The sequence below is a fragment of the Giraffa tippelskirchi genome, chromosome 1 (genome assembly GCF_054371585.1).
Source record: "Giraffa tippelskirchi isolate mGirTip1 chromosome 1, T2T-mGirTip1v1.2.pri, whole genome shotgun sequence".
NCBI classification, from domain to species: Eukaryota; Metazoa; Chordata; class Mammalia; order Artiodactyla; family Giraffidae; genus Giraffa; species Giraffa tippelskirchi.
Genome location: NC_137275.1, coordinates 30,113,686 through 30,139,672, shown reverse-complemented (window position 1 = coordinate 30,139,672; position 25,987 = coordinate 30,113,686). Strand labels below are relative to the sequence as shown.

Genomic DNA, 25,987 nt, shown 5'->3' with positions numbered 1-25,987 from the left:
TTTCTTTCTTTTTAAAGCCGAGTAATGGATTCCACTGTGTCTATACACCTCATATTTTCTATCCATTCTTCTGTGAAGTCAGATATAAGTTGTTACCACATCTTGGCTAATATAAACATGCCACAGAGAATATGAGAGTGCAGGTGCCACTTTGAGATCCTTATTGCTGTCTTCCAGATAAAAACCCAGATATAGGATGAGGGAATTAGACAGTAGCTCTAAGTTTAATTTTTTGAGATACCCTTGTATTTTCCCCAGGGGTTACATGAATTGCATTTCCAGAGTGCACCAGGGCTTCCTTTTCTCCACAGCCTCAAGAGCACGTGTCTTCTTCTGTTTTTTGTTGTTGTTTTTTTTTATTAAACAATACCCACCATGATAGTGAATCTTACAACAGGAAACTTTGCCCCCCCTGCCCTTAGTGTTGTTCTTATCTTGTATTTTAATTGGGTACGCATTTAAATCTCCAACATACATTGTATTAATATTAGGTTTGTTTTTAAAATATTTTACTTTTGGAGAGTTTTAAAACATAAGTGGTTGAGACGTTTCATTTTTACCTCTCTATTTACAATTTTCAATGCGTTTCCCTTGAATAGATACAGATTTCTGCCTAATATCAGTTTACTTCTGCCCAAAGGACTTTCTTGAATGTCCTGTAAGGCAGGTCAGTTAGTCATTAAGTCATTCAGTTTTGTGAATCTGAAAAAAAGTTACTTTATCTCCATTTTAGAAGTACTAATATATATTCATCGGTTATAGAATTTTTTGACAGATACTTTCTGTTCAGTAAAAGAAAGTGTTGCCAATCCCTTCTAGTTAGTGAATTTGGCAAAATCAAGTCAGTTGTCATTCATATCTTTGCTGCTTTGTACATATGTCTTTTCCATGGCTTCTTTTTAATGATTTCTTTAAGGCTGCTTGCAAACAATTTGGTTATAATGTACTATTTTTTTTTCATGCTCTTATCATCATTTGTTGAGCCTCTTGATCTATGGTTTATAGTTTTCCTAATATTTGGACAATTTTCACTCTTTCACCACAGTTAGAATCGTTTATTTGTTGTCCCCTCCTCCTTGATGCACTGCTTTTTTGCACTGTCCTTTTTTTCATTTTTGTTGTCCCTGTTTCCATAAGTCTGTCTATTCCCTCATCTTTTTTCCTAATCATGTTGTTAATTGCATTCAGTGTACTTTTCATTTTGGACCTTGTATTTTTCAAGTATACTCATGCTTTCTTCTACTTATCATATGGAATACAATTAGGGTAAATATTTTAATATATTTGTTTTCTAATCAATCCTTTGTCTCACTTCTGAGTTTATTTATATGTCTTGATTTTTTTTTTTATGTCTTGATTTTTATCTTCATTGTGAGTTATACTTTTCTTCTTTTGTTCATGCCTACTATTTTTGGTGTTTCCATTTTTAGTTTTAATTTTGTATTATACTTATTGTGTTTTCCCTAATTTTACTTAATATTAACTCATTGCAGACAACTTGAAGTACATAAAATCATAAAGTAAAATGACCCATCACATATATGTCTCAACACCCAAAAATAAATTGTCAGTATTTTGATGCATTTCCCTCCAGGGTCTACCTATTTTTTTCTCTACTGATATTTAACTATATCACTGTTTAGTTACAGTTGCAGAGCATAGTGATTTATATTTCTATACATTACAAAATGACTGCCCTGATATGTCTAATTAACAGCTGTTGCCATAAAAAAATACAACATAATAGCATATTCTTATTGGATTAATCCTTTTATCATTGTTCAGTGGCCTCCTTTGTCTCTTGTTAAGAGTATTTCTTTTAAAGTCTATTTTGTCTGATGTAAATATTATGACCCCAGGTTTCTGATCATTTCATTTACATGGGATACCTTTTACATCACCTCACTTTTAGTCTGAATGTGTATTTATGTCTGAAGTGGAATTCATGTAGATAGCTCTATGCAGATCTTATTTTTGTATTGATTCATCAACTCCATGTCTTTTGATGGGAACATTTATTCTATTTGTATTTGAAGTATTAAGAGGTATGTACTTATTTCCATTTGATAAACATTTTTGAGTTATAATTGTATGATTTTAAAATTCCTTTTGTCTTCTTTTGCTTTCTTCCCTTATGATTTAATGACTATTTTTGGTGTTATTGTTGTATTCTTTTTCCTTTTATGGTAAGTATATTATAGATTTTTGATTTGTCATTATCATGATAGCAACTTGCATATATATATATGTATGTATATATATACATGATTTCTAAGTTGATGATCTCTTATGTTCAAATGCATTTTAACCACATTGTGTTTTCAGTCTTGTCCCACATTCTTGTTTTTGACACTGTATTTTACATTTTTTTTCTTGTTTTGTTTTCTGTATCCCTTAACTTATTGTGGATTTGGATAATTTGACTCCATTTGTTATTTAAACTTCCTACTAGATTCCCTTTATGGGTCACAGCCTTACTGTGCAAAAGGGCTAGTTTAACTCAATGGAGCTATGAGCCATGCTATGCAGGACAACCCAAGATGGATGGGTCATAGTGGAGAGTTCTGAAAAAAGGTGGCCCACTGGAAGAGGGAATGGCAAACGATTCCAGTATTCTTTACCATGAGAACCCCATGAACGATATGAAAAGGTAAAAAGGTATGAAGCTGAAAGATGAGCCCCCTAGAATGGAAGGTGTCCAATATGCTACTTGAGAAAAGCAGAGGGCAATTACTAATAGCTCCAGAAAGAATGAAGCAGCTGGGCCAAAGCAGAAAGGACACTCAGCTGTGACATGTTTGGTGATGAAAGTAAACTTTTATTTTGTAAGAAAAATATTGCATAGGAACCTGGAATGTTAGGTCAATGAATCAAGGTAAATTAGAGGTGGTTAAGCAGGAGATGCAAGAGTGGACATCGACATCTTAGGAATGAGTGAACTAAAATAGACAATGGGCAAATTTAATTCAGATAACTGTTATATCTACTACTGTGGGCAAGAATCCCTTAAAAGAAACAGAGTAGCTCAAATAGTCAACAAATAGTCCAAAATGTAGTACTTGTGTGCAATCTCAAAGATGGCAGGATGCAGTTCATTTCCAAGCCAAACCATTCAATATCACAGTAATCCAATCCTATGCCACAGTAATCCAACCACAGATGCCAAAGAAGCTGAAGCTGACTGATTCTATGAAGACCTACAACACCTTCTAGAACAAACACCAAAATGATGTTCTTTTCATCATAGGGGTTTAGAATGCAAAAGTAGGAAGTCAACAGATATCCAAAATTACAGGCAACTTTGGCCTTGAAGTACAAAAAGAGGCAGAGCAAAGGATAATAGAGTTTTGCCAAAAGAGCACCTGGTCATAGCAAACACCCTTTTCTAACAACCCAAGAGACGACTCTAAACATGGATATCACCAGATGGTCAATAACTGAAATCATATTGATCATGTTCTTTGCAGTCAAAGATGGAGAAGCTTTCTACAGTTAGCAAAAACAAAGCTTGGAATTGACTGTGGCTCAGATCATGAGCTCCTTATTGCAAAATTCAGTCTGAAATTGAAGAAAGTAGGGAAAATCACTAAGCCATTTAGGTATGACCTAAATCAAATGCCCTATAATTATACAGTGGAGATGATGAATAGATTCAAAGGATTAGATCTAGTACACAGAGTGTGTGAAGGACTATGGATGGAAGTTAATAACATCATACAGGAGGCAATGACCAAAAGCATCCCAAAGAAAAGGAAATTCAAGAAGGAAAAGGAGTTGTCTGAGACTTTACGGCTAGCTGAGAAAAGAAGAGAGGCAAAAGACAAGGAAAAAGAAAGAGGGATATATCCAACTGAATGTGGGGTTCCAGAGAATAGCAAGGAGAGATAAGAAGGCCTTTTTAAATGAGCAATGCAAAGGAATAGGGAGAACAATAGAATGGGAAAGACTAGAGATCTCTCAAGAAAATTGGAGATACAAGGGAACATTTCACAAAAGGAAGGACATGATAAGGGACAGAAACAGTAAAGACCTAACAGAAGCAGAAGAAACTAAGAAGAGATGGCAAGAATGCACAGAACTATTAAAATGGGTCTTAATCTGGATAACAACAATGGTATGATTGCTCACCTAGAGCCAGATATCCTGGAGTCTGAAGTCAAGTGGGCCTTAGGAAGCATTACTATGAACACATCTAGTGGTGGTGATGACATTCCTGCTCAGCTATTTCAAATCCTAAAAGATGATTCTGCTGAAGTGCTGCAATCAACACGTCAGCAAATTTGGAAAGCTCAGCAGTGGCCACAGAACTGGAAAAGGGCAGTTTTCATTTCAATTCCAAATCTACTTATCTACTTACTGTGGATATAGATGATTTTACTCCCTTTGTCTTTTAAACTTCCAACTAGATCTCTAATTGGTTCATTTCCTGACTTCACTGTATTTTTGCCTTTACTGATGACAGTTTTCCTTTTATAACTTCAGATTTCCAGATATGCCTTTTTGTTGGTTGCTTAGAAACATATCTTCATCACATTTCTTGTAGGATAATTAGAAATTTCAGTAGGACATTGTCAAGCAGAATCCTATAATCTTTACAAGGCTATTAAGAAGAAATCTGGAGGGAAAGAATAGCATTGTCCTATTTTTTTGAATGATATTTTTTTTAAATTATGTTTGAAGTCACTTGTAGTTTGTTGAAAACTATTTTGCTAGCAGAATTCTTCAAATGAGTCAAGATTTCAATTAGATCCACTTATTCTCATTGTAGACACTGTAGAATATTCTAATGCTTACTAAACTAGGAAAAATTATAATAATTAATAATGTCCCATCAACATACGTTAAAAATAGCAACTATTTTTCGTTAGATATGTAATGATAAATCTTTTTTGTAATATATTGCAAAAGTGAGATAATTTTTAATTGCTTAGTTACTAGTTTAATAGAAATATTAGATACTCAAGTACTAATATGGTGAAAGTGTTAGTTGCTCAGTCATGTCAGACTCTGTACAACCCCATGGACTGTAGCCCACCAGGCTCCTCTGTCCTTGGAATTCACCAGGCAAGAGTACTGAAGTGGGTTGCCATTCCTTTCTCCAGAGAATCTTCCCAACCCAGGGATCAAATCCAGGTCTCCTGCATTGCAAGCAGATTCTTTACCATTTGAGCCACCAAGAAAGCCCCATTTGGGTAATAGCATACACTAACAGTATAGTCAGATGTGATATATATATATATATATATATATATATATATATATATATATATAAAACACATATGTAAATGAGTATTTACATATATATGCTATAAACATTAGCTATAAGTAATTAAAGTAATCTGTAAATACCTTCTCTGAAAAGCAGAATATATGTGCATTTACACAATTATAAATTTTAGATACAATTTGTTACTTCCTTTTTCTGAATGGATGTGGCTGGAAAATCCAATTTCAGACATGAAGAAGAAGAAAAACAAGAGAAAGAGAAGAAAATCTAATGATAATATCACCATAAAAAGCCATTCACAAGTGGCATTCTTATGACACCAGTTTAATGTCACACTTGTTATACAGCAGCCATCTCTTATAGACTTGTTCCCTTTCAAATGAAATACCCTTCCATTTTCAAGCAGTGTGTTGGTTGATTATAGAGCACATAATATGTGTTTATCTTAATAGTAAAATATCAGGACATGATCCAGTCCATCAGTCTTCCAAAATTACCTACAGCTCCTGGAGGATTAAGTGCTTCCCTGGTGGCTCAGATGGTAAGAATCTGCCTGCAATGCAGGAGACCCAGTTTCAATCCCTGGGTCAGGAAGATCCCCTGGATAAGGGAAAAGCAACCCACTCCAGTATTCTTGCCTGAAAAATCCCGTGAACAGAGAAGCCTGAAGGGTTGCAGTTCATGGAGTGGCAGAGTCAGACATGACTGAATGATTAACATCACATAAGAGGGCTAGTCTTTATTTAGAGTCTTCTATTCTTATTTCCCACGGTCATACATAATCTTCAATTTCCTATTGTGTTGAAGCAGAAAATTATGGGTGGAATAATGCCTACATTTTGGCATCCCAATCTGAAATTCAGGTGAGTTAAGTTTAATTATAGGTTTAAATGTATATATTAGCATCTGCCTCTTTTCTGAGTGTAATGGTTTGTGTTTATTGCTGTTGCTGTTTTGTAGGGCCTCTGGAAAATCTAGTTCACATTAGTTCACTAGATTATGAAGACCATAGTTCTGTTAAAATAGTGCCTATGAATGGAAATTCAATGAATCAGTGAGCAATAAATGAGGGAATGGAGGAAGGAAGGAATTAAGTGAGTAAAGGAAGGAGAGGGACAAAAGAAAAGAATGAAGGAAGAAAATCAGGCAAGATTTTCAAAAGGAATAAAGTAAGGTTTTTTTTAAAGTAAGACTTCTTACAGTTTGTGAACACTATACTTTTCTTTTGAGGATATATAAAGATTGTTTTTGCTTTGCATTTGTGGAAAAATTATAAATCTCTAATGCTTGAAATCAATAAAAAATAAAAATATATAAATTAAATTTGAATTACATTATTATTTCTTAATGCAGCATTTATATTGTTTTGTAGACTACCCAAGAACAGCAGTAACATCCAATGGGGCTGTTCAAAAATAAGGACAGAAGATTCACCTGTAAATATTTCCTTAAAACACCTGAAACAAAATAAAATCTTAAGTCCTATTTATGTATCCAACCTAAAGACCTAGATTTATGAATCTACTATTTGGTTTCCTAGACTTTATGGTACACAAATACTGGAAATACTGTTAAAGTGAGACTCCTTCTATTTGTCCAAGATTCTGATTCAGCATGTTTGGAAACAAAGCCTGTGAATTTGTATTTCTGGTAAGCTCTTAGGCGATGCTCATCCTGATGGTCCTATATATCACACTTGGAGTTAAAAAGGACTGTGCTCAGTTGCTCTGTCATGTCAGACTCTTTGCAATACCATGGACTGTAGTCCACCAGGTTCCTCTGTCCATGGAATTTTCTAGGCAAGAATCCTGGACTAGGTTGCCATTTCCTAGGGGAAAGATCCACTCCAAGGGATCTTCACAACCCGGGGGTCAAACCCCCATCTCTTTTATCTCTTGCATTAGCATGCAGATTCTTTATCACTGCACCACCTCGGTATAGTTTAAACATTATAGAAGTTTTTATGAAATCCAGTTTTTAGTATATTTGATTATCCAACCCATAGCAAAGAGATGTACTTTTAAACAAATCTGCCTAAAAAGTTAGTGATACATATTTTTCTTCTGTTTAGAAAAATAATGGTAACACATGTCTTCCACTGAGGATCATGAGACTCTAAATATACAAAGTAAGTATTAATAAATTAAATTTCAAAAAATTCATCCAGTTTTTATATGAAAAATAGAGTAGTGAGCTCCATGGTCATTTGACTGTAAAAACAAGAGTTGCTTTATCAACAATATTATAAAAATTATCAAATTTTTGCAAACTTTTGAGTATTTTAAGTCAAAATATCTTAAAATCAATGATATAAGTATAGTTTAATCATTTAGAGATCACATATTTGAAATAGATAACTCCAATTTTATTATGCCAGTTATCCTCAATATTAGACAATGATAAAATTTTGAAAGATGGTTTCATTTTTGGTATAGACTTGACCCATCTGAAGCATGCATTTGTTGAAATAAGGTAGATGATTTTCTACCTATTTTCTACCTAAGAAATATTTTAATCAGTTCATTTCATTCATTTCTACACTTGGTTTATTCTAACAAGCAAACTGGAATGGCAAAACATTTTCAATTATTTTATATGCATGGAGAATATCTATTTAAATTGAATTTCCTGGTGCCTTTAACAGAACAGAGAATCTGAACTTGATTTCTGAGGTATGAAGTAATCACTGAAGGTTTTTCATCAAGGAAAGATATATTAAAAATATTACTTGACAGGGGTAAACATGGATGAAATATGGAGTCTGTTTTTAAGTGGAGAGTCAGGGGGACTGAAATCTGTCAGGAAGATAAAAACTTGAAATAAATTTGAAAAAGAGGCCCTAAGAAAAGGCAATCAGGTTTGGTGATGGATTGAATGAATGAGCAAATCACGGAAGGAGGAAAAAGAAATGGAGGAAAGTTGTCAGGCTTTGATTAGCAAATAAATGTGCTAAGAACTATGACTTTTGGAAAAGACATATAGCATTAACATCTGTTTCTCGATTGTTGTTGTTTCTTCCAGGGAATAATGGTTTATGATTTTGTTTGGCCTGTTTATGTAGGAGATGCTAAAGGAGATACGTTGGCTGTGTTCAGTCTGAAAGAGAATAGTTTACACGGAAAGTCCAAGTGAGCTAAAATGCGACCTTGAATCTTTGATTCTCATGTGAGAAGTGCAGGGGGAGAAAAAGATGATAAAAGTCATTCTCCAAATTTATCAATAGTCATTCAATATTTTTCAAATCTGTGAAGTACCAGGAAAAATAATATTAGCTTCAACTATAATCGGTTTCTCTAATTATAGAGACTGAAGCCATGAGAATATAGGAGTTCTCTTAAATTTTAGAACAGTTGAACAGTGTTACTATTTTAGGTAAGAAGGATCCAACTGAAACTTATATTCATTCTTTCAACAGATATTTCTTGACCAAACATACGCATGCCGTGAGATAGCTAATGGGGATATAAAAACATTAAGCCAGAGTCTCTACACTACACAGCTTAGTGAAAAAGTGAAAGTGAAGGCATTAGTTGCTCAGTCATGAGCAACTCTTTGTGACCTATGGGCTGGAGCCCACCAGGCTTCTCTGTCCATAAAATTTTCCTTCTCCAGGGAATCTTTCTGACTCGAGATCGAACCTGGGTCTCCCACATTTCAGGCTGATTCTTTATCACCTGAGCCCCAGGGAAGCCCAAACAACTTAGTGTATGGCTTTAAATATGGCTGTAAAAACAGTTAATCGTCAACTAAACTATCATGTGATAAAGGAGTGATAAGATTGGATGGCTTATGTAGGCATATTATGTAAGGTAGAATTTGGCCAGGTCAAGTGAGAGGGAGTATAGACAGAAAATAAAGCCCATTGGACCACTATTAAAATAATTGTGAGAAATAAGAGATTGAACTAGGAAAGAGTGGTACTGACAGCAGCAACAGTGTCATTATATAACTATTTTAGAATTATTTTACTAAATCTTTTATATAGAGAGGACGTTAAATAGGCATGGTTTTTTGGTCAAAAATCATTTATCATGTCAAATAAATACAAATCCAAACTTGGATAAAGTGAAAGTATTAGTTGCTCATTCATGTCAGACCCTTTACAATCCCATGGACTATAGCCCACCAGGCTCCTCTGTCCATGGATTCTTCAGGCCAGTAGCTGTTCTGAACAGCTCCAAGAACACTGGAGTGGGTAGCCTATCCCTTCTCCAGCGGATCTTTCCAATCCAGGAATCAAACCAGGGTCTCCTGAATAGCAGGCGGATTCTTTACCACCTGAGCTACCAGGGAAGCCCAAACTTAGATTAGGAGAGACTTGAATCAGAATAAAGCATTTCAATACACGGAATGCTCAATTCACAGAAATCTGCAAGGATTTCAAAAGCAAGCAAAAAACTCTTCTTTTGATCGAGTAAAACAAAATAAGCAAAGACAAGTGGAGACTTTTAAGAGAAGTTGATCTATCAGAAAGAAATAGCTGGTAATTGTTGTTCAGTCACTAAGTCCTGTCCTACTCTTTACGAGCCCCTGAACTGCAGCATGACTATGCCAAAGCCTTTGACTGTGTGGATCACAATAAACTGTGGAAAAATCTGAAAGAGATGGGAATACCAGACCACCTGACCTGCCTCTTGAGAAACGTGTATGCAGGTCAGGAAGCAACAGTTACAACTGGACATGGAACAACAGACTGGTTCCAAATAGGAAAAGGAGTACGTCAAGGCTGTATACTGTCACCCTGCTTATTTAACTTATATGCAGAGTACATCAAGAGAAACGCTGGGCCAGAGGAAGCACAAGCTGGACTCAAGATTGCTGGGAGAAATATCAATAGCCTCAGATAGGCGGATGACACCACCCTTATGGCAGAAAGTGAAGAAGAACTAAAGACCCTCTTGATGAAAGTGAAAGAGGAGAGTGAAAAAAGTTGGCTTAAAGCTCAGCATTCAGAAAACTAAGATCATGGCATCCGGTCCCATCACTTCATGGCAAATAGATGGAGAAACAGTGGAAACAGTGGCTGATTTATTTTTCTGGGCTCCAAAATCACTGCAGATGGTGATTGCAGCCATGAAATTAAACATCGCTTACTCCTTGGAAGGAAAGTTATGCCCAGCCTAGACAGCATATTAAAAAGCAGAGACATCACTTTGTCAACAAAGGTCTGTCTAGTCAAGGCTATGGTTTTTCCAGTGGTCATGTATGGATGTAAGAGTTGGACTATAAAGAAAGCTGAGCACCGAAGAATTATTGCTTTTCAACTGTGGTGTTGGAGAAGACTCTTGAGAGTCCCTTGGACTGCAAGGAGATCCAACCAGTCCATCCTAAAGGAGATCAGTCCTGAGTGTTCATTGGAAGGACTGATGTTAAAGCTAAAACTCCAATACTTTGGCCACCTGATACGAAGAGCTGACTCATTTGAAAAGACTCTGATGCTGGGAAAAATTGAGGGCAGGAGGAGAAGGGGACCACAGAGGATGAGATGGTTGGATGACATCACTGACTCAATGGACATGCGTTTGGGTGGACTCCAGGAGTTGGTGATGCACAGGGAGGCCTGGCGTGCTGCAGTTCATGGGGTCACAAAGAGTCGGACATGAATGAGAGACAGAACTGAACTGAATTGAGGTATTTCCTATTCATCCCCATATTTACCATTTTCAATGTCCTTCCATTAAGGAGCTAGAGATGTTCATGTGTCATCAGTTTACTTCTGCCTGAAAGAACTTTCATTAAATGTTACTTCTAAAGCAAGCATAATGGTAGTAAAGTTGCTCAGGCTTGTGATCTGAAAAAGTTATTTTGTCTCCATTGTAGAATTATATTTTCACTCCTTGTAGAATTTGACAGATATTTTCTTTTCAGTTCTTAAAATATTCCACTACCCTTTTCTGACTTATTTTGCAAAATCAAATCAGTTATCATTCATGAATTTGCTGCTCTGTATATCACATGTAGTCTTTCCTTTGGATACTTTGTTATTAAGACTGCTAGGGGAATTCCCTGGAGGTCTAGTGTCTGAGCTTATAGTCTTTTTTTTCATGGTCTTGCCGTCATCATTTGTTGTGCTCTTGTTATGATTTGCAAGTTTCCTAATATTTGAATATTATTTGCCCATTGATTTATTCAGATGTTGCCTTCTTTCTCTTCCTCACCTTCAGCACAATTATATATCTATTATATATGGATGACATGAAGTGTACAGGTATCATATTAAGATTCTCGTAGAACCAGTTCATTGAAATAGTATTTATTTTCATTCTTATTTTTCCTCCCTGTGATTTTGGGTCATTTCACTGTTATATTTTAAAGCTTCCTAATCTTTTTTTCTTTGGTAATCTTTCGACGTCATCTTTTTTTCTAAACTTGTTAACAATTCTGTTCACTGTGCTTTTATTTCAGACAGAATATTTTTCAAGCATGCTCATGCTTTCTCATGCTTTCCTCTACTTAAATATTTAAAATATAGTTTCAATAAGTATTTTATATCCTGTTTACTATTTCTATCATTCATTGTGGTTCTTATTTTTTTCCCTACTTTGACTTTCGTATGTTGTGTGCTAATAATACCAAGTGATTCATGAATTGAATATTGGCTACTCTTTTAAGTATCTTCAATCTGGTGATTCTTATGTATATCACTGCAGAGAGCTGTCTGTGAATAACACAGGAAATATGACTTTAGACGAAATTATTTGGATTCTAAAATCCATATGTACTAATTGCTCCTTGTTGTTTAAAAGCAAAAGTTTGTGCATGTAAATCTAATACAATGTAAGCAGTGTTTTGAAGCTTAAACATTTAATCATCAGCTACTGGTAAACTGCAGCTATAACAAGGCAGAAGCAAGAACTCAGAAAGTAGGTGATTCATCTAACTCAAATTAAAATTTGAAGCCAGAAGTCCAACTTCTGCCACAAACAATTTTACTTGACTTTTCTGAGCACCTTATGACTTTCATGTAAATGAGTCTCTTAAACAATAAAGAACCAACAGAAGTAGTAGAGAAAACCAAGCATTTCAGACTTTGGGTTTAAATTTAATACCTTAAAAATTATTAAATGTTTATGGGACCGTTCATTAGAATTTAAATGGATCTTTCTTTTCTTCTTAAGAGGCATTTGTAAGTCTTAAGTTTATATTTCCTCTTATCATTTGTTAAGTTCTTTATATATAAAACTTTTGAAGCATAGAATTAGACATTTAGATAAAAACACAAAGTCAGAAAGTCATGATAAACAGTGTAATAATATTATTTTTCAAATTTTAGTATGACTTATGAATTTGCATTTCCAGCAAACTCTCAGGTGACCCTCATTATGATAGACTCAAAAGTCTTCTCCAACACAACAGTTTAACAGCATCAATTCTTCAGTGCTCAACCTTCTTTATGATCCAAATCTCACATCCATACATGACTACAGAAAAATCATAACTTTAACTATACAGACCTTTGTCAGCAAAGTAGTATCTCTATTTTTTAATGCGCTGTCTAGGTTTGTCATAGCTTTCCTTCCAAGGAGTGGGTGTCTTTTAATTTCATGTCTGGAGTCACCGTCTGCAGTAATTTTGGAGATCAGGAAAATAAAGTCTGTCACTGTTTCCATTGTTTTCCCCATCTATTTTCTGTGAATTGATGAGACTAGATGCCATGATCTTAATCTTTTGAATGCTGAGTTTTATTCCAGTTTTTTCACTGTCCTCTTTCACCTTCATCAGAAGCTCTTTAGTTCCTCTTCACTTTCTGCCATAAGGGTGGTGTCATCTGCATATCTGAGGTTATTGATATTTCTCCCGGCAATCTTGATTCCAGCTTGTGCTTCATCCAACCCAGCATTCCTCATGATGTACTCTGCATATAAGTCGAATAAGCAGGGTGATAGTATACAACCTTGGTGTACTCCTTTTCCAGTTTGGAAGCAGTCCATTGTTCCATGTCTGGTTCTAACTATTGCTTCTTGACTTGCATACAGGTTTTGCAGGAGGCAAGTAAGGTGGGCTGGTATTCCTATCTCTTTAAAAATTTTCCACAGTTTGTTGTGATCCACATAGTCTTTGTGATTCACAAAGTCTAAAGGCTTTAACACAGTCTATAAAGCAGAAGTAGATGCTTTTCTGGAATTCTCTTGCATTTTCTATGATCTAACAGATGGTGACGATTTGAACTCTGGTTCCTCTGCCTTTTCTAAATCCAACTTGAACATCTGGCATTTCTCGAATTTTTAGCATTACTTTGCTATCATGTGAAATGACTGCAATTGTATGATAGTTAGAACATTCTTTGGCATTTCCCTTCTTTGGGATTGGAACAAAAACTGATCTTTTCCAGTCCTATGGACACTATTGAGTTTTCCACATTTCCTGGCATATTGACTGCAGCACTTTAACAGCATTATCTTTTAGGATTTGGAATAGATCCGCTGGAATTTCATCACCTCCACTAACTTTATACATAGTAATGCTTTCTAAAGCCCACTTGACTTTGCACTCCAGGATATCTGGCTCTAGGTGAGTGTTCACACCATCTTGGTTATCTGGGTCATTAAGATTTCTTTTGTATAGTTCTGTGTATTTTTGCCACTCTTCTTAATCTCTTCTGCTTCTGTTAGATCCATTCCATTTCTGCCCTTTATTGTGCCCATCTTTGCATGAAATGCACCCTTGATATCTCTAATGCTCTTATAGAGATCTCTAGTCTTTGCCATTCTATTGTTTTCCTCTATTTCTTTGTATTGTTCACTTAGTAAGGCTCTCTTATCTCTCCTTGCTATTTTTTGGAACTTTGCATTCAGATGGGTATTTCTCTCCTTTTCTCCTTTGCCTTTCACTTCTCTTATTTTCTTAGCTATTTGTAAGGCCACTTCTAACAATCAATTTGCCTTTTTGCATTTCTTTTTCTTGGGGATGGTTTTAATCCCTGCCTCCTGTGCGATGTTACAAACCTCCGTCCATAGTTCATCAGGCACTCTGTCTATCAGATCTAACCACTTGAATCTCTTTGTTTCTTCCACTGTGTAATCATAAGGGATTTGATTTAGGTCATACCTGAACGGCCTAGTGTTTTTCCATACTTTCTTCAATTTAAGTCTGAATTTTGCAATAAGGTGTTCATGATCTGAGCCACAGTCAGCTCCCAGTCTTGTTTCTTCTCACTGTGTAGAGCTTCTCCATCTTTGGCTGCAAAGAATATAATCAATCTGATTTTAGTATTGATGATCTGGTGATGTCCATGTGTAGAGTCCCCTCTTTTTTGTTGGAAGAGGGTGTTGGCTATTACCAGCGCATTCTCTTCGCAAAATTCTGCTAGCCTTTGCCCTGCTCCATTTTGTACTTCAAGGATTATTCCTAAATCTTAAGCTCTAGTCTGAACCATTTCTCCCCAATTTAGAATTACATATTCTACTCACTCTATGGCCCTTTAGAGCTCCCCTAGCCTTTAAACTTTCTATTTTACAAATATCTTGCTCAGTTAAGGCTTCTATAACAAAATGACATAGACTGAGTTGCTTAAACAGGAGACATTCATTTCTCATAGATCTGGAGGCTAGGAAGCCCAAGATCTGGGTGCAGACCCTCTTCCTGGCTTGCAGACTTTAGCCTTCTCACATTATCTTTACATTGTGCAGAGAGGGGAAGCTCTAGTGTCTCTTCTTATAAGGCCTCTAATTCCATCCTGAGTGCTCTGCTCTATAGCCACATTTTACCTAATTTCCTTCCAGAGGAGGCACCTAGTAATGTAACATGTTAAGGTTAACAGCTTCAGTATGATTTGGGAAGCACAATATTCAGTCCATAATATAATTTAACCTCCTAAGGGCTGGAATAGGAGATTGTCATTTTGCGTCCCAAATGCCCCAGAGATTTTTTGTTATCAGGTAGTCAGTTACATGTTGTTCTTCATTGTCATTTGCAATATTGTTTCCTTTAAGTACTTTACATAGGAATATAATAAAGTTATTTTTTAGTTAATAAAGTCACAGATTTTTCATAAACTGAAGACCATAGTTTCAATGAAGGACAGATGAAGGAGGATGAGCAGGAGGTGGTGGAGGAAGAAAAACTAGGAAAGAGGAAGAAGACGGATAAGGACATTCCAGCAATAATATCATTACAAATACTCATTCACAGGTTGCTTTCTAATGTCATCAATTTAATGCCATACCTGTAATACAGCAGTAGCGCTTTATTGATTTTTCCTTTGAAAATGAATGACCTTGACATTTTCAAACAGTACGTTGCTTGGTTAGTGTAGACAAAACATCTCTGGTCTTAATTTGAAATATCAAGACATCCTCTGATCTGTCAATTTTCCAAAATGACCCATTGTTCCTAGAGGATGAAACCATAATAACACAGATCTACTCCTTGTTTAGAGTCCACAATTCTAATTTTCTACTTTTAATCTAATCCCCACACTTCCTATCATGTTGAAGAAGATAATGATGAGTGCAATAATGTCTGCATATTGGTGCCCTAGACTAAAATATGGATGTGTTAAGTGTAATTGTAAATTTTAAATATGAATATGCTGCTGCTGTTGCTGCTAAGTCGCTTCAGTCGTGTCCAACTCTGTGCGACCTCATAGAAGGCAGCCCACCAGGCTCCGCCGTCCCTGGGATTCTCCAGGCAAGAACACTGGAGTGGGTTGCCATTTCCTTCTCCAATGCATGAAAGTGAAAGTGCAGTCATTCAGTCGTGTCAGACTCTTCGTGACCACATGGACTGCAGCCTACCAGGCTCCTCCGTCCATGGGATTTTCCAGGCAAGAGTACTGGAGTGGGTTGCCATTGCCTTCTCCGTTTATCAGTGTACTTACCTGGATTTTTCAACTTCATGGTACAAAAAGAACAACCTGGAGACAGTGTGAAAATTGGATTCCTAGTGCACCTGCAGCATCCTGATTCAATATATCTGATGAGAGCTAATGACGTTGAATTTCCAAGAATATCTCTGAAGATGCTGATTCTGATGGTCTCCTATAATATACACTGAGTAATCGTGAGATAGGACATAAAATTTATTTAAAATTTAGATGATTTTCTGATTTCCCATTCTGAGTATATTAAATTAGCCAACAGATAGCAAAGAGGTAAATTTTGTATTAATTGCCAGAGGGACTGAGGCAGACCTAAGTATTTTCTTCTACCTAGTGTAATCATGTCAACTCATGACTTCCACTGAGAAACATGATCCCCTAAAGATTCAAGGGAGTAAATTTAATTCTGAACATATGCATCTAGTCACTATATTAAATATATACTACTGAGTTTCTCTGATCACATGGTTTTGAGAAAAAGCATCACTTTATCAGGCAATACACAAAGGATTATCAAATTTTTCTAATAAATATTTAACATTTGATTGGAATATAATATAATAAGATAAAAGAACAACTTAATAGTTTGTAGGAAACATTTAAAATAAATGACTTGAGTTTATTATGATAGCACCATATCTTAGAGAAATCTAAATTTTTCATTAGATGATGTATGTTTGGCATAGATTTGCTCCATCTCAAAAATGCATTTGTTGAAATAATGTGAGTGGTTAGTGTTTTACAGAAATATTTTTACCATTTAATCTTATTTCTAATTTGGTTTTCTCTATCATATTTTTTCCTTTATTTTATTCATATGGCCAGGATTGATACTAGGATTAACTTTTGATGGATTCATTTGTTTCCTGGTCCTTCTGCTTCACAATCTTCTATTGTAAAGTCACCCTATTAACTTTATTCTTAGTATCTGTGAAGACAGGTTTTGGGCATTATCTTCTGTTCTATGATATGATTTGACAACTGACATGATTTAGAATGACAAAAGGAAAATTTCAAGTGTATTTAAATACACCAGTTCTCCAGCGAAGGGCATCCTGTCTTCAAGCTTCAGAATTTCGGCTTCTCTGACTCCCGAGTCTCATCTAGGGTGAAAGGTACGTTCATATATAATCTAATATGATGTCTTATTCTACTCTTTTGCTCAGTAAAATGAGTTGAAATACTTTATTAATTGTATGTTATTTGTTGATAGCTTCTCATAAAGAAATAATATTAAAGAAACGATAACCCTCTGTCAGGATCTAAAAGTGATTTCAGGATTCAGTGCCTCTGAACTGACAGCAATCGCGGCGCAAGGTGATTGAGGTGGAAAATGGAAGGCAAGAGCTCCATCTTCTCCGTCTCTGATCCATCTTAGAAGCCTATTTCTCCTTGACTAAATATCTGATCTCCTTTTTGTTAAGACATTTACCTTTAGCCTACAGTGTAGCTTGTTTTACAGAAAAAGTATCAAATAGCATCAACTCTATTTTTGGAAACATATGCATTCTTTTACATTTAAGTAGTCTTTTTCAAGGTTACTTTTTTCCCATCACAGATCATTTCCAACCTTCCCATTTTTTTTTTCAACATCAACATATATTCTTTTTTTCTGAACCTACACAAGCTTTATCATTGTATATTTTAAGAAGCATTTTTCTTAAAATCCTTAAATTATTCTGTCTATCCATCTCTCAAGATCAGTTTCTGTCATTTCTCTCAATTATCTGCATTCTATAAAATCCAAGGATAAACAGCACTAAAACTGCATCTTTTTTGTGTCATAACTTCACCGAATATTTAGTGTAATAGTAAATGATTGAAAAACTTGACCAAGAAATATATAACTTTTATAGTTTGTCTGATATTCAGAGCTTAAATCAATGAGACACAATCAGCAAACACAGGAAAATAGAAATATCATCAGTTACAAATTCTAATCTATATATGAGAGATTTATAGTTTTTTATCCTGAGTAGTTTCTTTCCTTAAAGATGTTGCTGTGATGTTCTATCAAACTGATGACTAAAAATTATTTTAAAATTTACTCATTATTCATATATATATATAAGGAATTATATATATTATATAAGGAATTTTTTTTAACTTAATGTTAGCAATTTAGAAATAATCTACATTAATTCTTTTCAACAGCAACAGTACTGGGTTCATTGAAGATAAAATTACAAAAATGTATTAAAGTTTCCCAGTTAAGATTAATTGTGTTCAATAAGGTTATTTGAAGGTTAAATCACTTTATTAATTCAATTTCAAAATAACTAGAATTTTTTCCTAAAACATTTTTATTTGATTTTTCCCTTCCCAGCATCATTAATTTTCTAATACCATGATTACATCATCTATAGTTTTCAAACTAGAAACCTGACTCATTTTCACTAATTGTGATTCAGAACCAATCCCTGTAGCTTGTCGTTCTACCTTCTCAATACATCTTAAATTCCACCTTACTTACGATCCATTACATCATTATGTAATAAGTTCCCTATCATTTCACAGAAGTCTAAATGGCCAGCCTGTCTCCTTTTTCTGTCCTTGTTACAGGATGAACTATTTATTCTCATTCTCTTTCATTTTTTTTTCTTTGTAGGCCACAAAGACTTGTATTTACTTACTCATTAACCCCATATAATGTAACACAAGTCTTACCTTTTTTTTTTCTTTTTAAAAAATTTTTGGCTGTGCTGGGTTTTCCTTGCTGCACTCCAGCATTCTATAGTTGTGGGGAGCAGGGTCCATTCTCTAGTTCTGGAGTTGCTTCTCTTTGAAGTGGCTTCTCCTGTTGCAGAGCATGGGATCTAGAGCACAAGGTCAGTAGCTGTGGCTAATGGGCTTATTTGCCCTGCAGTTTGTGGAATTCTCCTGGACCAGGGGTCAAGTCCATTACCCCTGAACTGGCAGGCAGATTCTAAACCATGGGGGAAGTCCAGGTTTACCGTTTTGTTTTCTTCAATATCTCCATTCTCTGGTCTAAGATGCTCACTTGCTGTGTGTCTACAGTGCTTTAGTATTTAACATCATAGTACTTTTTGCTTATCAAGATGTCTACCTGTCTACATTCCATGATGTCAGGCAATATGATTCAATTGTCTTTGCATTTCTACTCAGTTTCACAAGAATGTGGAGCATAGCTTGATCAATAAATATTTGATTTTTAAATGCAGCAGTGGATGGGTTACTGATTTTTCACATATGCTTTCACAGGACTCTACCAGATATGAAGATCTTTATCTTTGCCTTTATTATGGCTCTCTTTGTTGCCATGATTGTAAGTATTGATATACCAGGAAATTTTGAACTTAAGCTCTTAGGAAGTATCCTAAAAGTATTCCCTATTTCTTGTGTTCTGACCTATATGTGCATTTACCTGAACATGGCTTTAAAAATTTTTTAATGTTTTATAGAAACATTTTCCTTGAATTAAGCTTTATAAATTCATGAGGATTTAGAATATATCTTGAAAAGACAAGCATGTGCGTAACACACACAGACCTAAAGTATAATTAGTATAATGTAAAAATAAAATTTTTTAAAGATCCCATAATATGGGACTGAGAGCTGGTAAAAGGCACTTAAATATTAAAAGCTGTAGCTCTGAAAAATGCCATGAATTCTCAGCTTGTACTGTCATTTACTCCCACGTGTCATTAGGTAAAACTTCACTTCTCTAAATTGCTTTCCACTTCCTCCCTCTCCTCTACCTTCTCTTCTTCCTTCTACCATTATCTTCCTGCTTTTTCTATTTTCCTTAAATTTGTTACTCCTGTTAAAACTAATTGTCCCTTTCACTTCATATTCATTATGTCCAGTTACTGAGAAATTACACAAGAAGTAACAATACCACAAGATATTGAACAAACTCTAGTAGGGGTTTCAAAAACAAATTGGTTATGATATCACTGTAAATCATGTTATTTTCTATAAAATGATAGTTGCGGAAAAATAAAACTTTTAGAAGAACAGAGAAAAATATAATATCAGACTCTGTCAGCATACTAATGTTTGAATATTAGTGGCTTTTGAGTTACTTAAACATATCCACATAAAAAATGATTTTCTTGAGCAAAACCAAAAATGAACTATTCAAATTCACTGTCCTATTCAAAGTAATAGATTTTTCTCAATTTCACACCCAAAAGGAATTCAAACCACAGTGAATTATTTGAATGTAACAAATTAACATGGCAACAAACTATTATTCACTCATTTTAAAGATGTAAGTAAACAACAACCAAAGTGTAAACAACAACCAAAACAGCAAAAAAAAATACAGGTTGCCTCTATCAGTTATCTAAGACTTTGCCTCCATTTTGTTTAATTATGGCAGCTAAATGCATTTTTGCACTAGAATTGTAAAATTAAAATGTGTTGACTACTTTATCCCATAACAAATTAAAAGTTTAAAAATAAATGTGCCAACTACTTTATTCTTTTCTTTTTTTCCCAGAAAGCTGATTCATCTGAAGAGGTAAGGCACTTTCATTCACTGGAAAAGATGATAATTAAACATGTATCAAAATTTTAATTTCTTCTTTATTTTACCAGGGTCAGCGGTTTAGATATAGAACTGTAAGTATTCCCCTGAGAAAATGATATAGCACAAACATATTTATTCCCTAGTATTAATTCTAAAAGAAAGACCCACATTCATCTCTGAAATATATTTATACAGTGAATGACTGCAGTACTTGTTTACGTGTTTGTTATTTATTTATTTATACATTCATTTCTTGATAATACACTGAGGAAAGCCCTGAACTCCTTAATTTTAGTAACATTTAGATAACTCATAATGCCAACCTGATGTAGCCAATCACTTTCTTAAAACTCAGATATGTTTGTCTGATGAATAATTGACTTTGCCTAAAGAATCATATTCTTTTGAGCATAATATACACTTAGTGGAGCATTGAGGCTGTAATGGTAGCTTTCCAATTTCTTATTCTTATAGTGGGTGATAGTCACAAGGTAAGTTTAAATTGACCATGGTGAGAGAGATCATTTTATTCATTTAACATTTTGCTCCATGAAATGTATCCCTGATTTCTCACACTTTTTGGACATGTCTTATCAATGTGATAGGTCTCAAAAATGTATACTAACTTAACAAGTAGATGATCTTAAGATGACATCAAATAAAAAGGTTCAGAAGTTTGGATGAAGGATATTTGGATTAACAGAAGTGAATATTACAGAATTAGGGGCTTTAAGAGGCAGTAAGCTTATTATAATACAGCGGTGATCAGCAACAATTCCAGTAATTTGGAATTAGTAAATGCCTACTCCCTAGAAGGGTGACCAAATCAGGTTACAGCTAATATCATAAAACAAGATTTTAAATCACTTTTGAGAGGTCAGCCATCATCAGTGGCTCTGGGTATGATAAAACAACAGAATCATCAACAAACAGAAAAAAATCCTATATTATTTTACTATTTTTAAAATATTTTTCTTATACAAAAAGTAAAACTCTAACTAAAAGTTTGAAAAATAATCCAACAGATGATATAGAAGGACCTACCACATTTATGATGTAAGTTGTTAATAGATATTATTATTAATTATTTGCCCTACATTATCTTAACTCTATGCAATTTTCTCCTCCCTTTGATGTATGCAGGGAAAGTATTACCCAACCCGGGTAGACGAATATATTCCTGATTATCCATATCCATATCCATATCCAAATCCAGTCGCGTTTTAGCTGCTCAGTAATCACAGGACATGAACACAAAGGTAAGACAAGTCTAGTGACGTTTCATATTCTCCAGAATTATGAAGGGTGACAATTAAAACAAGACAAGTCAAGAGCAAGTCTTAAAAACAAAAGCAGCCGCAGTTTAAGAAGTGCAGCCTGGTATAGCTCTCTTAAACTGTACTTATTTATCTGTGCTGTTCTTAGTCACTCAGTCGTATCCGACTCTTTGCAACCCCATTGATTCTTCTGTCCGTGGCCCGCCAGGCTCCCTGTCCATGGGGATTCTCTAGGAAAGAATACTGGAGTGGGTTGCTTTTCCCTCCTCCAGGGGATCTTCCCTACCCAGGGATCCAACCCAGGTTTCTTGCATTGCCGGTGGGTTTTTTACCATCTGAGCCACCAGGGAAGCCCAATTATTTATCCAAATGCTTCCAAAGAAAACATCTGTCCTGTGGTTCAGAGACTGAGCACTGGGTATGGGGACACGTGGGTTTGTATCCTGGTCCCCAAAATCGTATGAAATATCCTTAGTCTTTTCTAAACTTCACTTTTTCATCAGACTCAATAGTATCATAGTAATAATTATCTTATAGAACCAGTGAGCCTTTTAAAAGATGATACGCAAAATTCCTTGAACAAAATTTTATGTAACTGTGACTACAGGTTGCTCTGCCACTAAATCTGCATCAACATACTGTTTAAAACGTTTCCTTCTAAATGTAAACTTTGGAACAACTGCAAAGGCACCAGACTTGAGCGAGCTTATTAGCAATTCATTCTAGAGTCATATCCCCACAGTAAACTAGGATCTGCGTTTTAAAAAGATCCCTATATAACTCATAATTCAAAAAAGTCTGAGAAATAGTACCTTGGAGATTCTGTAGAGTAATTAGAATAGGAACCACTGTTCTAAAAACTACCTTAAAAAAAAATAGATACTGAAATAATTGCAATTTACTATTAGAAAGTCATTTTTATCTAAAAACGACACTAATATTTCCAAAATATATTAGATATTTCACTACACGGTAAAGCAATATTTGTGGAGATGGAAGAATATTGTTCTACAGATCATAGCTGAAATAGTTCCAAAACATTTTCAATTAATTTATATGCATGAAGAATATATTCAAATTGAATTTCCTAGTGCCATTAATAACAAAACAAAGAATCCGAACTTGTCATCCCAGGTATAAAGCAATCACTGAAGGTTTTTGATCAAGGAAAGATATAATATTAACAAAAATATCATTTGACAGAAAAAACATGGATAAAATATGGACTCTGTTTATAAGCGGAGGGGCAAGGGACTGAAATTGGTTGGGAAAAGAAAGACTTGAAAGAAATATAATAAAGAAGCCTTAAGAAATGGCAACCAGATTTCATGATGCATTGAATGGATGACCAAGCCAGGGAAGGAGAAAAAACGAAACGGAAGAAAGTGGTCAGGATTTGATTAGCAAATAAATGTTCTCAGGAAATATGACTTTCAGTAAAGACACATGATGCTAATGTTATTTGTCTGTTTCTTGGTTGTTGCTATTTCCTCCAGGGAATTTTGCTTTATAAATATGTTTGGTCTGTTAATGTAGGAGATGCTAAAGGAGATACTTTGGCTATGTTCAGTTTGAACAAGAATAGCATTCCCATTGAAAGTCCAAGTGGACTAAAATTCAAACTGACATAGTTTTTCTTATGTGAGAAGTGCAGGGAATAAAAGATGATAGAAATCATTCTGCGAATTTATCAATAGTCGTTTGATATTTCTTAAAGCCACGAAGTATCAGGAAAAATGAAAGTGAAAATGAGACTTGAAGACATGGAAATATAGGAGCTCTTTTAACTTTTGGATGAGAACAATTGAAAATACTGTTCCTTTGTTACTGTTTTAGGAAAGGATCCAAATGAGATTTGCATTCATTCATTCAACAGATATTATTAGACTACCCATAGGCATTCACTGAGATAGCCACTGAGGATATAAAAAACATTAAGCCGGAGTCCCTGCACTAGACAGCTTCAGTCCAGTCGCTCAGTCATGTCTGACTCTTTGCGACCCCATGGATTGCAGCACGCTAGGCTTCCCTGTCCGTGACCAACTCCTGGAGTTTACTCAAAATCACGCCCATTGAGTTGGTGATGCCATCCAACCATCTCATTCTCTGACATCCCCTTCTCCTCCTGTCTTCAATCTTTACCAGCATCAGGGTCTTTACAAATAAGTCAGCTCTTTGCATCAGGTGGCCAAAGTATTGGAGTTTCAGCTTCAACATCAGTCCTTCCAATGAACATTCAGGACTGATTTCCTTTGGGATGGACTGGTTCGATCTCCTTATAGTCCAAGGGACTCTCAAGAGTCTTCTCCAACACTACAGTTCAAAAGCATCAATTCTTTGGCGCTCAGCTTTCTTTATAGTCCAACTCTCGCATCCATACATGACTACTGGAAAAACCATAGCCTTGACTAGATGGACCTTTGTTGGCAAAGTAATGTCTCTGCTCTTCAATATGCTGTCTAGGTTGGTCATAACTTTTCTTCCAAGAAGTAAGCATCTTTTAATTTCATGGCTGTAGTCATGATCTGCAGTGATTTTGAAGCCCCAAAAAATAAAGTTTGCCAGTGTTTCCACTGTTTCTCCATCTATTTGCCATGAAGTGATGGGCCCGGATGCTATGATCTCTGTTTTCTGAATGTTGAGCTTTAAGCCAACTTTTTCACTCTCCTCTTTCACTTTCATCAAGAAGCTCTTTAGTTCTTCTTCACTTTCTGCCCTAAGTGTGGTGTCACTTGCATATCTGAGGTTATTGATATTTCTCCTGGCAATCTTGATTCCAGCTTGTGCTTCATCCAGCGAAGATCTGGTTTGATATGGCCATAAATAGAAATAATCATCAGCTAAAATACCATGTGATAAAGGAGTGATAATAATGGATGGTTTATGTAGGCATATTATATATGGGGAGTTTGGTAAGTTGAGAGGGAGTATAGACAGAAAATAAAGTTCATTGGGAAACTATCAAAATAATTGTGAGAAATAAGAGCTTGAACTAAGAAAGAGTGGTAGTGACAGCAGTGATTTAATTTAGATTCCAATTATAGAACCATTTTGGAATGATTTTACTAAATCTTTTATATAGAAATGAATTTACATAGGCACAATTTTGGGTCAAGAATCATTGATCAAGTCAAATCAAGACAAATCCAAAATTATATAAGGAGAGACTTCATTCAGAATAAACCACTGCTATATAGAGAATGCACAAATCACAAAACTCTGCAAGGATTTCAAAAGCAACCAGAAACGTTTTCCCTTTATAGGATAAAAAAAGATTAAGCAGAGACCAGCAGAGACTTTAAAGGGAAGTTGGTCTAGAAGGGTGAAATGTCTAGTAGAGTTTGACAGAAAAAAGTGTCTACTGTGGTCAGCCGAATCTCAGCATAAACTGTTAAGGGAGCACATTCCACTTTTTAGTGCTTGTCCAGGCCTAAGAGCAAGCAGAGGTCAGGGCACCAGGGGAGGAGAGAAGTCTGACTAATACATGGAGGACACAGAGCAGTGATAACAAATGGGCAGTTGTGAACACTTGGTCAGACACAAAGGAATGTATATGATATAATTTGAAAACAAATAAGAATAATGTTATTAGCCATGATTTCATCTGCAGTTCAAAGTTAATAAAAAGAATGTTTTCTCTTTATCTACAGGCTTGCTGAGAAGAGATATTTGCTTTGTACTCAGGAAGGTTCTTCCTGCCCTCCTGCTGTGTCCACATTATGGCTTTCAAAGAAAGAAAACAAAAAAGAAGATACAATCAAGTAGTGTTACATGCAAAACACACTCCTGAGATCATATTAATATTTCTAAACAGTAGTAGTGATATTCTCTGAACTAATTGATTGTGTTCTACTTTCTTCTCTATGTTAAAGTATTTCAAAAATTAAAAAAAAAAACAGTAATAAATTGATCTATCAAGCAAATCCTGGATATCCCATTTTATTTATTTCCTTGGACTGTAATAACAAAGTAACAAAGTTGGTGGCTAAATTTACAATAATTTATGTCTTCACAGTTTATTTGACAGAGTTCTGATGGATGCAGAGTATAATTGTCTTTGTGGTTTTTCTAATTCTGACATTTATCATCCACCCTTGGCATTTCTTAGTTTGTGGATGTATAACTTCAATCTATGTATCTGTTTTCACAAATTCAACTTCTACTGCTGG

General features: G+C 35.1%; 1 long non-coding RNA gene across 2 annotated transcripts; it reads left to right on the top strand.

Moving 5' to 3' along the window:
* The first annotated feature begins 3,270 nt into the window (after positions 1 to 3,270).
* LOC145514607 (uncharacterized) lies at positions 3,271 to 25,741 on the top strand. 2 transcript variants are annotated; one of them, XR_014060269.1, is made up of 11 exons: positions 3,271 to 4,114; positions 6,038 to 6,090; positions 6,600 to 6,663; positions 6,768 to 6,877; positions 7,299 to 7,355; positions 16,972 to 17,161; positions 19,269 to 19,332; positions 20,512 to 20,532; positions 20,610 to 20,633; positions 21,685 to 21,800; positions 25,469 to 25,741. It is a non-coding gene; the product is annotated as an uncharacterized LOC145514607 (long non-coding RNA). The 2 variants fall into 2 exon arrangements; XR_014060268.1 differs by lacking the exons at positions 20,512 to 20,532; positions 20,610 to 20,633 and having other exon boundaries at positions 3,291 to 4,114; positions 19,269 to 19,378.
* Positions 25,742 to 25,987: the final 246 nt, after the last annotated feature.